Source organism: Neofelis nebulosa, chromosome 1, assembly GCF_028018385.1.
Source record: "Neofelis nebulosa isolate mNeoNeb1 chromosome 1, mNeoNeb1.pri, whole genome shotgun sequence".
NCBI lineage: Eukaryota > Metazoa > Chordata > Mammalia > Carnivora > Felidae > Neofelis > Neofelis nebulosa.
The window spans coordinates 220,938,763-220,953,800 of NC_080782.1; the positions used below are offsets into that span (position 1 = coordinate 220,938,763).

Here is a 15,038-nt window from a genome sequence, read left to right on the forward strand (position 1 = left end):
CAATGCAGGCCCAGGTAGGGCCAACGTAGGGCTCAATCCCACAAACCTCAAGATCACGACGTGAAATCAAGAGTCGGTCACCTAACCAACTGAGCCACCCAGGTGTTCCATAAGCAACACATTTTTAAACAGCTTGTAGGTCTAAGAAATAATTGCAGTGAAATTATAAATTATTTCCAATGGAATAATAATGAAAATATGACATATCAAAACATTTGGGGTGCAGGTAATGCAGGACTCAGGGAAATTCATAGCTTTAATTGTATATATTTGAGAAGAGCAAAAATCGAAAATCCACATGATTTAAGCTTTCATCTTAAGAAGCTAAAAAAAGAACAGCAACTTAAACACAAGGAAATAGAAAGAAAGCAATAATAAAAATAAGAGTAGAAATCTTTGAACTAGAAAACAAATATGCAATTTTTTAAAGTCTACAAATTCTAAAAGGGACTTGAGGTGCCTACCTTTGTTTCTGAGTAAAGATCTGTTTTAGTTCTTCCTTCTCAAACTATTTACCTTTTATTTCCTTCTATTGTCTTATTGCACTAGCTAGGAGTTTCAGTATGTTGCTAAATAGGAGTGGTGAGAGAGGACATACTTGCCTTTTTCCCAACCTTAAAAACGGTACACATTTTCTCACAATTAGGTAGGATGTTGAACATAGGTTTTTTTGTAGATTTTTAAAAATCATGTTGGGAAAGTTTCTCTTTATTCGTAGGTTTGCTGAGAGTTTTCATCATAAATAGGTGTTAGATTTTGTCAATGCTTTTTCTGCATCAATCGATATGATCATATGATTTCTTTTCTTTAGTCTGTTGATACGGTGGATTACATTCATTGATTTTCAAATGTTGAACCAGTCTTGCGTTTCTGGAATAAATCCAACTTGGTCACAGTGTATAATTATTTTTATACATTGTTGGGTTCGATTTGCTATTATTTTGTTGAGGATTTTTGCATCTGTGTTCATGAGAGCTATTTATTAGTCTGTAATTTTCTTTGTTGTATTTTTATCTGGTTTGGGTATTAGGGTAATGCTGGCCCCATAGGCAAGTTGGGAAGTAAAGTTTTGTTTTTAAAAGTTTTCTTGAGAGTGCTGGCTTCAGCAGCACATATACTAAAATGGGAACAATACAGAGATTAGCATGGCCCCTGCACAAGGAAGACACACAGAATTCATAAAAGTTTCCATGAGAGATGGATGGTGGTGATAGTTGGGTAGCATGATGAATCTATCTGCCACCACCGAACTGTAAATTTAAAAATGATTAAGATGATAAATTTTGTGCCCTGTGTATTTTGTTGCAATAAAAAGTTAACCTTGAAGGGCGCCTGGGTGGCTCAGCCGGTTAGGCGTCTGATTCTTCGGCTCCGGTCATGATCTCACGGTTAGTGGGTTTGAGCCCTGTGACGGGCTTTGGGCCGACAGTGCCTGAGCCTCCTTGGGATTCTCTGTCTCTCACTTTCTCTCTGCCCCTCCCCACTCGTGCTCTCTTTCTCTGTCTCTCAAAATAAAATGAATAACCTTAAAATGAAAAGCTCCCTTGAGCTTTGGCTGTACTAGGCCAAAGTGCGAGGTCTCTGTGCAAGACCCGGGTCTTAATTGAAAGACCCACAATGATCTGGTGGAATTGGAGCAAAAAGCCAGGTAAAGACTGTAACCAAGGAATGTAGGGAGTAGCTATGGCTGTTTGTTCCCCTGCCAAGTGAAAATCTAATTGGGAAGGTTATATGCACAGTTATGAATATTAAATTAACAATGGAACATAGCATATTGGCCAAAATACAACTCAGAGACTGAATGATGTAGGATTTGAGAAAGGGATGTCACTAAGTCTTTTTCTTCTCCTAAAGTAACATAATTCTTTCTTTAGCTCTTGTCTCACATGTGTGGCTGAGGGGGGTGGGGGTGGGGCAGGGTATGGGAAACACTGCCATAGTTACAGGAAAAGGTTCAGCATTTTACACTCTGGGAAAAAGCGATGATAGATTGAATTTCAAAGGCACATTATTCTATCCAAGGTTGACAAAGCATACCTTTGTAATGTGGAGCCAGAGACAGCTAATCAAGTTAACATCAAGTTAACCCGGAGGCAAAATCGTGTTGGAGGTAGAAACGGGAAGAAGGAATGGATGGCATGGACTTAGAAAGAACAGACACCTCAAGCTCCTAACAGTTATGATTAAAGCTTCGTTACTTGAACTTTACCAGCTTGGCATTTGTGCTAAAATTTAGTGCTACTGCTGAATTTTACTTTCATTGAATGTGACCTTTTTTTAAAATTTAAGATAAGAGAGTGTTTTAAAAGTCTGTCCTTCTCTGATTTCTCAAAAATCATAAAATACAAATTAGTTACTTTTTTTAAAGAGTATCTATTCATTTTTGAGAGACAGAGTGAGTGGGGGAGGGGCAGACACACACACACACACACACACACACACACACAGAATCCCAAGCAGGCTCCACACTGTCAGCGCAGAGCCTGATGCAGGGCTTGAATTCATGAACCGTGAGATCATAACCTGAGCTGAAATCAAGAGTTGGTCACTTAATGGACCAAAACACCCAGGTACCCCTAAATTAGCTATGTTTTTATGAAATAGTCTTATTTTACAGACTATTGTCTATTTTAAGACATCATCAATTATAGTTCACCATTAAAACACTATTTTTAATAAACTATTTTTAAGCCACATTCTAATTTCAGAAGTAGTAAACATGAAAAATGTCCATCTTAGGGGCACCTGCATGGCACAGTCAGCAAAGTGCCTGACTCTTGATCTCAGCTCAGGTCATGGTCTCACGGTTCAAGAGTTAGAACCTTTTCATCTGGCTCTGTGCTGACCGTGCACAGCCTGCTTGGGATTCTGCCTCTCTTTCTCTCTGCCCCTCCCCAACTTGTGTGCTCTCTAAATAAACAAATAAATAAACAAGTAAATAAATAAACTTTTAAAAAAGAAAAAAAGAAAAACGTCTATCTTAGAGCCAAAGAAATTCCTCTTTCCTAACCCCTACGAGCCAAGTGCCTCCTGGGCACATTCACTTCTGTGTCAACACCCCTGAAATTCAATCCATCACTGTTAATCCCTGAATCCAAATCTGCTTCTGTTTCTGTTGTCCATTTTTATTTCCATTATCAAAACCTGACTCGAGTCAGAAACCTTGACTCCTCCTTCCCCCTCATCCTCTACATCCAGTCAATTGCCGGGTTCTGCTCATTCTACCTCCTGGATCTGTTTTGGCTGCATCCACTTCCTCTGTCCCTGCTGCCCCCATCCTTGCTCATCCTGCCAGCCTCCCTCTCCTGCGGGACTGCACAATCCTCCCAATGACCTCTATCTTCTCCTCTTTGCAGCTAAGCAGTCTTCAGTAGCCGCCCAAGGCCCTTAGAATAAAACACCAAATCCTTATTATGGCATCCCTGGCCCTCTGTTCTCCAGCATCACCACATACTGCTTGTCTCCCCGCTCTAGAAACTCCAGCCACACCGACCTCTCTTAGTTCCTCAGGCAGTCACAGAAAGTCTCCCCTCCTCCCTTTTGTGCATGTCCTCCAGGCTTCAGTTAAAATGTCCCTTCCTCACAGAGAACTTCTCTGTACCCCGGATGAGCCCAGGTCCCCTGCTCTATGCCCCCACAGCACAGTGGTCCTTCATTTTTGTTAACACACGGCACACTCGTGATCATTCATCCAAATCCACCTTCCCCACTAGACGGCAAGTGTCCTGAACTAACCTTAATGCCTGGCACACAGTGAGCACTCCTTAAATTTTGATAAGTTTTTAAAGAATAATGTCCATAAAGGGCAAATGTTATTGGGGTGCCTGGGTGGTTCAGTGGGTTAAGCATCTGACTCTTGATTTCTACTCAGGTCATGATCTCATGGTTTGTGAGTTCCAGCCCCAGAGCCTGCTTGGGATTGTCTCTCTCCCCTTCTCTTTCTCTGCTCCTCCTCTGCTCATGCTCTGTCTCTCTCCCTCTCTCAAAATAAATAGGTAAACTCAAAAAAGAACAAATGTTATTATTTTATTAAAGAATAAACATCCATATGTATACTGTCTGTGAGCATGGAGTCTAGAATCAGTCTGCTGGGTTCATGTCCCAGCTTCCCCAGTTATTAGCAAGGGGACAAGTTATTTCATCTTTTTGGGTTTTAGTTGTCCTTTTAGAAATGGGTACAACAAGGCTATTTATGTCTTATAAGTTGGAGCAGTTATGAAGACTGAATAAATTAGTGTGGGGAAAGCACTTAAGACATTGTCTGGCACATAGTAAGCACTCAAACAAATATTTGCTATTATTATTATCTCTTATTATCTGTCTTAACAATCTTAGCAGGAATGATAGTTGATAAATTGAGGGCTGTGTACAGTAAATGTCTCCCGAATTTGAGGATGTGGTGAGGAAAATTCACTGTCTTGAGATGGAACCACCGAAAGTCAATATAAAAAAGCCCCACATCAGCCCTGAGCTGAAGTAGTCCTTCCTTCGGTGACAGGCCACATGTAAGCTGCTTCAGACAAAGCTTTGGGGATCCATCCAAATGAATCAAGGTAGCAAATGTATCTTCAGACCCAGTCTCCAAGATTAAAGGAGATAATGCACATTAAGAGCACTTAGAAAATCATAAAGTATGATATAAACGTTTGTGGTTTTGATTACTGTTATTAGTATCAGAGTAATTCTATCACCCAATCGATGGTATTGTGATCCAACTGTCTGAAACAACACGATTGCTTGTAATCACAAAAACCTAACAGTGGGGCAGAGGAGCTGAAGAGCTGGGAAGGAAAAAGTTAGTATTGTTTATCCAGCACAATCTAATCAAGAGGGATGCTCGTAGGAGATGAGAGTGGTAAAGTTCGTGGAACAAAGTTTCTCCTGACACCGTGCAAATATTTTGGCTCTAACTGTCGATGCTTATCAAGCAAGTACTTTTTCTTTGATCAGCTTGCAGGCACCAGGAAAGGGAACAACTTGAACACTAATTGCTATAAAGCGAGTAAATGAGTATTCATTCATCGAACACTTATTGAGCCCCTCCTCTCTGGCCGGCACCACATGGCAGTAAGTAGTGGCTGCCCTCATGTTATGGTCCAGAGGGGAGACAGACAAACAAGTAATTAGACAAATGAAACCACGACTGCATCTCCTGCCCAGTGCTGCATTAGTAAGATTGGCTTTTCTGATACTTTACGTGGAGCCAGGAGTCAACCAGATGATGGGATGAGGAGAAAGCTGTCAGACAGAAGGCAGTAAAAAGTTTGTTGTGTTGGGGTGCCTGGGTGGCTCAATCAGTTAAGCGTCCGACTTCGGCTCAGGTCATGATCTCACGATCTGTGAGTTCAAGCCCTGCATCGGGCTCTGTGCTGACAGCTCAGAGCCTGGAGCCTGCTTCGGATTCTGTGTCTCCCTTTCTCTCTGACCCTCCCCTGTTCATGCTCTGTCTCTCTCTGTCTCAAAAATAAATAAAAACATTTTTTAAAATCTTTAAAAAAAGAGTTTGTTGTGTTTGAGGATCAGAAGGGCCAATATAGACTGGAAGGAGTCAAGGGATAGAAAGGCCACAGGAATGACCTGGAGAGAGAAGCAGGTCAGATCACAAAGGGCCATGGAGGCCACAGAAACCGTAGGGAATTATTTTGAGTACAAATTATAAAAATAAGATGACTTACAATGTCATTTGTGCTCTATAAAGATCCTTCTGATTGCTACAGAAAGAATGGGTTGGAGGAAAAATTAAAGTAGGAATAGACCAGATAGGGTATTTTGCGATAGTCCAGACAAGGGATAATATTGATGGGGACAAGAGTGGTGGGAGTAGATATAAGAGGACAGATTTGTGATGATATGCTTAGGAATAGGATTACTAGACCTTGGTGATAGACTGGAAGTGATGGAGAGGCAGTTCCAGGATTCCAGCCTGAGCAACTGGCTTGAAGAGGTGCATCCATTCACTAAGATGAGCAAGGGTAAATGAGGGATAGATTAGATGTGGCTGTGGGTGAGAATGTAGGTGTTACGAAGTAAACAAGAGTTCAGTTTGAATATGTGAAGCATATGAGATCCCAGAGGAAATGAGAATTATCCAATGGCCATTTAGATACATGGCAATGAAGTTTAATAGAGTGGTCCAGACTGCCGCAGATATTTGATGGTCACTGGTGTGTAAATACAAACAGTGCCTGAGATTAGAGAGATGACCTAGGAAGAAAATGTGGAAAAGAAGCAAAGAGGGGTGACTGAGTGGCTCAGTCCATTAAGCATCTGACTCTTGATGTCAGCTCAGGTCTTGATATCAGGGTCATGAGTTCAAGCTCAACTTGGGTTCAAGCCCAACGTTGAGTTCAAGCCCAATGTTGGCAAACATTGGGCTCCACACTGAGCATGAAGCCTACTTAAAAAAAAAAAAAAAAAAAGCAAAGAGAACCACCAATCTCGTGTGAGCTATAATCTCAGGAGTCAGATTCTTACAACCCATCAAACTCTGGGTGGATTAATAAGATCGGATTTCTGAACCAGAGCAACCTGATACTCATTTCTTCATCCATGGTGACTCTAGTAAGGTAGCTAGCCAAAACAAGCAACAGACCTCTCCATCCATGACAGCTATATTCTTCTAAAACATGAAAGATTTTATTGTTCCCATTTTACAGAGGGAAAAATGAGATTATGAAAGTTTAAGTGATTTGGTGAAAACTGCAGAATCAGTGAGCGACAGACAGGACTGAGGGTAATTCAGGGCATATAATTGCAGTTAAGAACTCTTCCTACCCTTCAGGAATAGGTCGCGATGGTCACTGTAAGCTTGTGAAGAAATGCAGAAGTTCGTGATCCTGGTGGGAAGACCACAGAACAAAGAAAGCTATTAATCAAAACTAAGTATAAACCTGTGGGACGAAGCGATCATCATGAACTCAGGTAGGTAATAAAGGGTCCACCAGTGTGGAACCATGAAGGATAACGAGGAATTGGGGGTAGGCGAAAGGGGGAGGGAAAGAGTCTCAGACTTAAGGACACAATGAACCAAGATGCAGGATGCATTGAGGTGTAGAAAAGAGCTGATGGCAAATGGGCTTCCTTTCATAGGCCACCCCAATAGATGGTTGGTGGTTCAATGTCGGGGGATTAACAAGACATTTCAAGGGCAGGAGACAAGGAAGCAGGGGCAGAGCGCAGTTACCTTTCCCAGACTCAAGGGTCTGTGTGGGTAGCTACAAAAAAACATATCTGGATAGACCAGAGTAAGGTCAGATTATTTCTGCCTGGAAAGCCAAGCTGGAAACATTGAATTTAGTTCAGTAATCTATGAGGAGCCTTTACAGGTTATTGAAGGGGAAGGAAATATAAAATCTTCAAGAAATGAGTATGTTGGTAGTCGTGCTGTGCTACAAAAGATAAAGAGGCAAAGAACTGGAATCCTAGAGGAAAAGTAGGAAGCCCTTAACTTGATATAAATCAGTGGCTTTTCAAACTTTCCTTAGCAGAGAATCCTTCCTAAAAATGAACTCTTGGGGCACCTGGGTGGCTCAGTTGGTTGAGTGTCCAAGTCTTAATTTTAACTAAGGTCATGATCTCATGGTTCATGAGATTGAGCCCCACATCAGTCTCAGCACAGAGTGTGGAGCCTGCTTGGGATACTCTCTCTCTCTCTCTCTCTCTCTCTCTCTCTCTCTTTTTAAGTTTATTTACTTATGTTGAGAGAGAGAGGGAGAGAGAGAGAGAGAACGCATGTGAGTGCTCACAGGAGAGGGCAGAGAGAGTGAGAGAGAATTCCAAGCAGTGGGGGCTCAAACTTACAAACCCTGAGATCATGACCTGAGCCAAAATCAAGAGTTGGACCCTTAATAGATTGAGTCACCCAGGTGTCCATACCTGCTTGGGATTCTCTCTCTGCCCCTCCCCTGCTCATGTTCTCTCACACACTTTCTGAAAAATAAATAATAAACTTTATAAAAACTAGTATATATATATATATATATATATATATATATATATATACATATATATATAAACTCTTATTTGAAATCCCAATGTATGAAGCCGAAAAAATAGTGGCCCTTTTATTACAACAATTTATTTTATGGCTTTAAACATATAACATATGCTTTTAATAATGTCAAACAAAAGGTAAAGGAGGTTGATTAAATAAACGGAAAAGTTTTAACTGCTTTAGCATCCAAATATCTAATTAATTTATGAATTTTATTTAGGTTTTATAATAGCACAAAAATCCTGATACACACTGATAAGTACCTGTGTATGGTACATTGTGTTCATTTTTGTATTTTATAATTTGTCTGCAATTACAGGGTACTCTTCCATTGGACTAATCTTGAAGGTACTGTTGTAGGATCTTTTTTTTTCCTTAACAAAAGTATGAAGAGCAAGAAGCCTCCAGAGCCAAAACAGTGTGGAGCCATCTCCGGGGTAAGATGATCACGATTGGCCACAGTGTAGGCTTCATTTGCTACTGCTCGGTCGCCGTGGCATGAAGACAGCAAGTTCGTGGAAGAAGCTCTTGAGTGTGGCCAGGCACCTCAGCAAGCACAGTGTGCCTGTACCATGGTAGTGGATTCGTTTGTAATTCTAGATGTGCAGTGCACAGTCCTGAAGTGAAAAGAGAGCAGTGTAAAGTTTCAGCCTTCCCAATATCAAAGACATTAGGTTTTGCACTTGTGTCTGTATCTGCTGGCATCACAATTCTTTATTTTGCTTGGATTGCCCCCAAGAAGAGAAACTAAGGTGGGGAGGGAGAGTGGGGAGGAGAGGAGGAGGTATCAGGTATGAGATAGTTTTCTAACTCTAAAGAGAGTCTGTAACTTCTTTAGTAACAGGCTTGGGTTAACATAGATTATTTACAAATCCAGGGAACAAATTCCATTCCGGCACGTGAAAGCTGGGGAAGTGCACAGAGAAAGAGAGAGAGACAGAGGTGGAGAATCCCAAGCAGGCTCCACACTCAGCGCAGAGCCTGACTTGGGGGCTTTCACAGCTGTGAGATCATGACCTGAGCCGAAATCAAGAGTCAGATGCTTAATTGACTGAGCCACCTAGGCACCCTTGTTTTCTATGCCTTGAACAGAAAATCAATCTTTAGGAGTAGAAAAAACCATTTGCACTTATTGGAATATTTAATTGATATTCCATTTTTTAAAGTTACAAAATTAAAAAAAATAAAGTTACAAAATTAAAAATTTGGTTTCCTTTGAGTTTAAATTAGTAATCTTGTTACACAAATTGAGATTAATTCTCTCACTTTTCTTTGATTAATATTTGGTTAGCTCATGGTAAAGAAATTAAATTAAATTAAACAATCAGTATCATTTACAAACTTGGATAATTACATCGCCTTAAACATTTTGAACTGCATTTATAAACTTAACAGAGTCCATTTTTATTCTAAATGTTTTAAATGCTTGCAGAGAAAATTCATAACCCAAAGAGGAAAACCTTCCCTAAGTACTTAAATAACTCTTATAAATCTAATGCATTAAATGCATACATATGGTTAATTAAATTCTCTTAAACATTCCCATTACTTGGAAAAAAGATGAGTGTTAATACTGACAGGAATAGGGTCTTGGGAAAGAGAGTGTAGTGTGATAGAGGCAAGCTGATGGAAGGCCTATCAGAGTGCCACAGGGCATTGGGACCAAGATGTCTGGAACACAGATTCTCTGCAATCTGGGTCATGGGAGTCCCCACCCCAACCTACTCCTTCTCATCTGCTGTGAATATTTTGAAAAGGCTCCTTGATTCCTGGTGTTGCCCAAGTGTCCCCAAACTTGACATGCCTTCATCCAACCCCCATCTTACACCCTTGACCTGCTTGTGACTAGCTGGCTGGAGTGCAGGGAAAGGCTGCTTCAAGAGATGTGAATTTGGCAGCAATCATCTAGTGTTTCCCTCGTAAGCAATCCTTGCAATAAATGTTTACAGAGTAGAGCACCACAGCTTGGGAGGTCCCCCGTAGCGAGGGGGTAAAAAGAAGACACTCCTGAAAAAGAAATTATAAAATTCTGTGTCTAACTATGTCTTGGACAAATTAATAAAGTCCTAAAACTTACCTTTTGTACTTAGCACATATAAGTAGCCAAGGGCTGTGTTTCTACTCCCCTCTTCCCTCAGATATATGTTTACTTGTTTATTTTCAAATACCTTAAATAGAAATCTGGTGCTAAAAATCAACATTTGAATCCTGATAAGAATGTAATGAGGGTTTAACTAATAGCCTAATATATATAGGTTCATTGCAGGGTTCGGGTAGAGACTTTTTCAAAGGGTCTCTCCTTTAATGATACAAAAAACTCAAAAGAAAAAGAAAATGTTTTTTTCTTTTTTAAAAATGGGAACCCAGAACTGAGTGATGCACTGGGGAGGTTGTGGGAGGAATTGAGATGATATTCCTTTCCTCCAGACTGTACAATGTAGTTGAGGAGATGAAACTAACCCACATATAACAATAACAACAACTTAAGATGACATACAATCAAATGCTAGGTAGGGTGTGACATTCAGTAGATGATGTGGGGGATGAGAGAGGGGAAGTTTCTGGAAATGGTTGCAGAAGGCAGGTTGGACTTCACAGAGATGCAAAGACATCAGCTGAATATCACAGAATGGGTAGAACTCATACCCAACCCAGACATAGATTTCTCTGGGTACCTTGAAAGAAAGGCCCATTAGGGAAATATTGAAAATTATGGGTACGCTGACCACATTTTCCATAAAAAATATCAGAACACATGGTCTGACACATGGTCGAACAACAGGAAAGAATATTTTTAATTGGGGCTGTTCCAGAAAATCTACAACATATGGTTACTCTACTTATGGGCCAAGAAAATCCTGACTACAATGAAGGGCTGAACTGACCAACCCTAGGTAGACAGACATGGCCGCTACCATTTGAGAATCTCTCAACTATATCCGCATAGTCATCAGAGTTTATGTTCTTCATTAAAGTTTCTGTTCATCTTTCCAGAGGAAAGGTCAGCACTTCAACAATAAAAGACAGGCTGAGAATTTATATTCGGATTTCTTAAATTATGTTCCTTAATATTCTCTAAATTTACATAAATAGTTTTTGTGCTAGGCAGGGCATATGAATAATGAATACAGAAACATTTTTTTTACCTGGGATTATAAAATAAAATCCAATGTAAAGCGTCCTTCACTATAAGAAAAAGGGAATATCCATACCCCTTGGAGTTCCTAGACTTGTTATCAGAGCCCTCATTCATACCATAACATGTAGGTAAAATGTATCTTAAACTACCAAGATTGTTATACGTGACTTTGCCTTTTGCTTCCCTGATGTCTCACTGTTTTTTTCATCAATAGTCTGCTGTCTAAAATAAAATACATGCCAGGAGCTTCCTTATCCAGTTTTGCAATTAAAAGTCGTAGCAATTATTGGAAAAGGAACAGTTTTAAGGACTTAAACTCAAGTCTTGGCAGGTGAAAACATCTTCCATTTCGCCTTTTAGCCCATCGCAGAGCTCCAAGATCACTTGCCAACTCATCCTCAATATTATTAAGGAAATGCACATTTTTCTCCTTTTATGGTTAGTGAATACATTGGCCAAGATGATGTGGTAATCATTGCTGAAAGACAACAACAAAGCCACACATTTGAACATTTCCCTTGCTTCTAAATCAAAATCTTAAATGTATCTTAAAATATATTGATTTCTGATAAAAGCAAAAATACATGTTTTTAATAAGATTTCCTGGCAGTAGACTTGTCCTTTTTTGCTTTTTTTTTTTTTTTTTGCAACCTTCCATTATTATGTCAGGCCTCAAAAAACTTAGGTATGTTCAAAGACAGAGTCCAAATTTCATCAGCAGAGTTGTCAAAAAGGGGGAAACACCAAGAGAAACAACAACATAAAGGGAATGTTTCACCACGATTAAAATAAAAAGTTGTTTTGGGGCACCTGGGTGGCTCACTCAGTTAAGCATCTGACTTAGGCTCAGGTCATGATCTCATGGTTTGTGGGTTCAAGCCCTGCCTCGGGCTCTGGGCTGACAGCTCAGAGCCAGGACCCTGCTTCAGATTCTGTGTCTCTGTCTCTGTCTCTGTCTCTGTCTCTCTCTCTCTCTGCCCCTCTCTCTCTCTCAAAAATAAACATTTAAAAAAATTATTTTAATAAAAAAAAAAAAAAACATTGTTTTTTAGCCTTAGGAGAGAATCCAATCTGACACAGGTTACAACATGGATGAACCTTTAAGACATGCCAAGTGAAATAAGCCAGACACAAATACTGTATGATTTCTCTTACCTAATGAGGAACCCAGTGTAGTCAAATTCAGAGAGACAGGGGTTCTGATTGGCAGGGGCTGGAATACAAATGGAAACAGGAGTTATTATTTAATAGGCACACAGTTTCAGTTTTGGAAGATGAAAAGAGATCTAGGGATGGATGTTGGTAATGGCTGCATGATGGTGTGAACAGATTTAATGCCACTGATATGTACACTTAAAAATGGTTAAGATGGTAAATTTTATGTTATATGTATATTTACCCAAACTTATATTTTAAATCAAAATTTTAATTATGAATCAAGTTCTAGATATTCACATTACTAATTATCTACCTGGATAAAAATTCTCTTTCCCAATCCTCAAATGTAGGTCCAATGATGACTGGTAAATTATCAGTGACCTTTGGAGAATTGAGTCAAATCCTAAGTACTCAATAAAAACCGGATGGTTGGCGGGGATGGGGGTGGGGTGGGGGGGTGGGGGGGGGGTGGGTGCCTGGTTGACTCAGTCTGTAGAGGATGCTCTTGATCTAAGGGTTGTGAGTTTGAGCCCAATGTTAGTGGTAGAGTTTACTTAAAAAAATAAAAATATAAAGAAAAAATAAATAAAAAATTAAAGCAGTTTGGTGACATGATCTAACAGTTATTTTCCTTGCCTCTTTGTATAAGTAAATGTCAACACATTAATATCATTTTAATATAATAATAATAGCTAAATTTCTTTTTTTTTTAACGTTTTATTTATTTTTGAGACAGGGAGAGACAGAGCATGAACGGGGGAGGGTCAGAGAGAGAGGGAGACACAGAATCTGAAACAGGCTCCAGGCTCTGAGCTGTCAGCACAGAGCCCGACGCGGGGCTCGAACTCACAGACAGTGAGATCATGACCTGAGCCGAAGTCAGCCGCTTAACAGACTGAGCCACCCAGGCACCCCAATAATAGCTAAATTTCTTAAGTATTTACTATATACTGAGTACTGGTCTAAGTGTTAAAATCTTGACAATCCTATTATATTTTATATATGAGAAAACTAGCCTTAGAAAGATCGTTTGCCCTCTGTCACCAGCTAGTAACCCGTAGATCTGGGATACCAATCATTCTGGTTTCAGGGCCCATGCTTTATTTATTTATTTATTTATTTTATTATTATTTTTTTTTCCTGATCCTTAGCTTTCTGTTTTATTTATTTATTTATTTATTTATTTATTTTTAATATATTAAGTTTATTGTCAAATTGGTTTCCATACAACACCCAGTGCTCATCCCAAAAGGTGCCCTCCTCAATACCCATCACCCACCCTCCCCTCCCTCCCACCCCCCATCAATCCTCAGTTTGTTCTCACTTTTTAACAGTCTCCTATGCTTTGGCTCTCTCCCACTCTAACCTCTTTTTTTTTTTTTCCTTCCCCTCCCCCATGGGTTTCTGTTAAGTTTCTCAGGATCCACATAAGAGTGAAACCATATGGTATCTGTCTTTCTCTGTATGGCTTATTTCACTTAGCATCACACTCTCCAGTTCCATCCACGTTGCTACAAAAGGCCATATTTCATTCTTTCTCATTGCCACGTAGTATTCCATTGTGTATATAAACCACAATTTCTTTATCCATTCATCAGTTGATGGACATTTAGGCTCTTTCCGTAATTTGGCTATTGTTGAGAGTGCTGCTATAAACATTGGGGTACAAGTGCCCCTATGCATCAGTACTCCTGTATCCCTTGGGTAAATTCCTAGCAGTGCTATTGCTGGGTCATAGGGTAGGTCTATTTTTAATTTTCTGAGGAACCTCCACACTGTTTTCCAGAGCGGCTGCGCCAATTTGCATTCCCACCAACAGTGCAAGAGGGTTCCCATTTCTCCACATCCTCTCCAGCATCTATAGTCTCCTGATTTCTTCATTTTGGCCACTCTGACTGGCGTGAGGTGATATCTGAGTGTGGTTTTGATTTGTATTTCCTCAGGGCCCATGCTTTAAAGCACTAGTCTAATGCTAGGTTTTTAGAAAACAGAAGAACCTAGTGTAAGTACTACTATTCTCATGGGTAAAGGTCCTTGCTCAATCTTTCATTTCTTCAAACATTTACTAAGCACTTACTATGTTCCAGGTAATACGCCAAGTGCTGAAGATGAATAAAACTAACAGGACATGATCTTATGAACCAAAAAAGAGAGAGAGAGAAGTAAAAGGTACACAGAGAAAGTGTGACAAAGAATACTGTCCACATGACCACAAAGAGGAAGGGCTCAGTTCTACTTGGCATGGGCCACTTTGCCTATTTTTTTCCCTTTGCATTCTCTGAGAAACATTTCGACTCTATTTTTTTTTTTTAAGTAGGCTCCACCCCCAATGCTGCGGCTTGAACTCATGACCCTGAGATCGAGAGTCACAGGCTGTACTGACTGAGCCAGCCAGGCTCCCTGAAACCTTTCAACTCTTTAGTTTTGGTGGATGATATGTAAATAAATTTGGCAACAGAGAAAAGTAAAACAAGTATTCTAAGACACTTGAGGATACAAGATACTAGAGGACAGAAAACACTCTAGATGGTGTATTTTCACTATAAGGAAACCAGCTGGAAAGGCCAGGCGACAACCTAGAGACGAGTAACTGGGATTGGGGGGAAAGGTAATAAGGAGACAAAGTAAGCAATAAACAATATTCAGTGTACATACCAAAATAAAGTTAGATGAACTACCAAAGAATTCAAGGACACGTGCTTTATTGCCAAGGATCCCATAATCTAGCAGAGAGACAAAAGGCACAAA

General features: G+C 40.0%; 1 non-coding gene across 1 annotated transcript; it reads left to right on the forward strand.

Annotated features, from left to right (window-relative positions):
• The first annotated feature begins 1,093 nt into the window (after window positions 1–1,093).
• Window positions 1,094–1,197, forward strand: LOC131489559 (U6 spliceosomal RNA). The gene has a single exon (XR_009250655.1). It is a non-coding gene; the product is annotated as a U6 spliceosomal RNA (small nuclear RNA).
• Window positions 1,198–15,038: the final 13,841 nt, after the last annotated feature.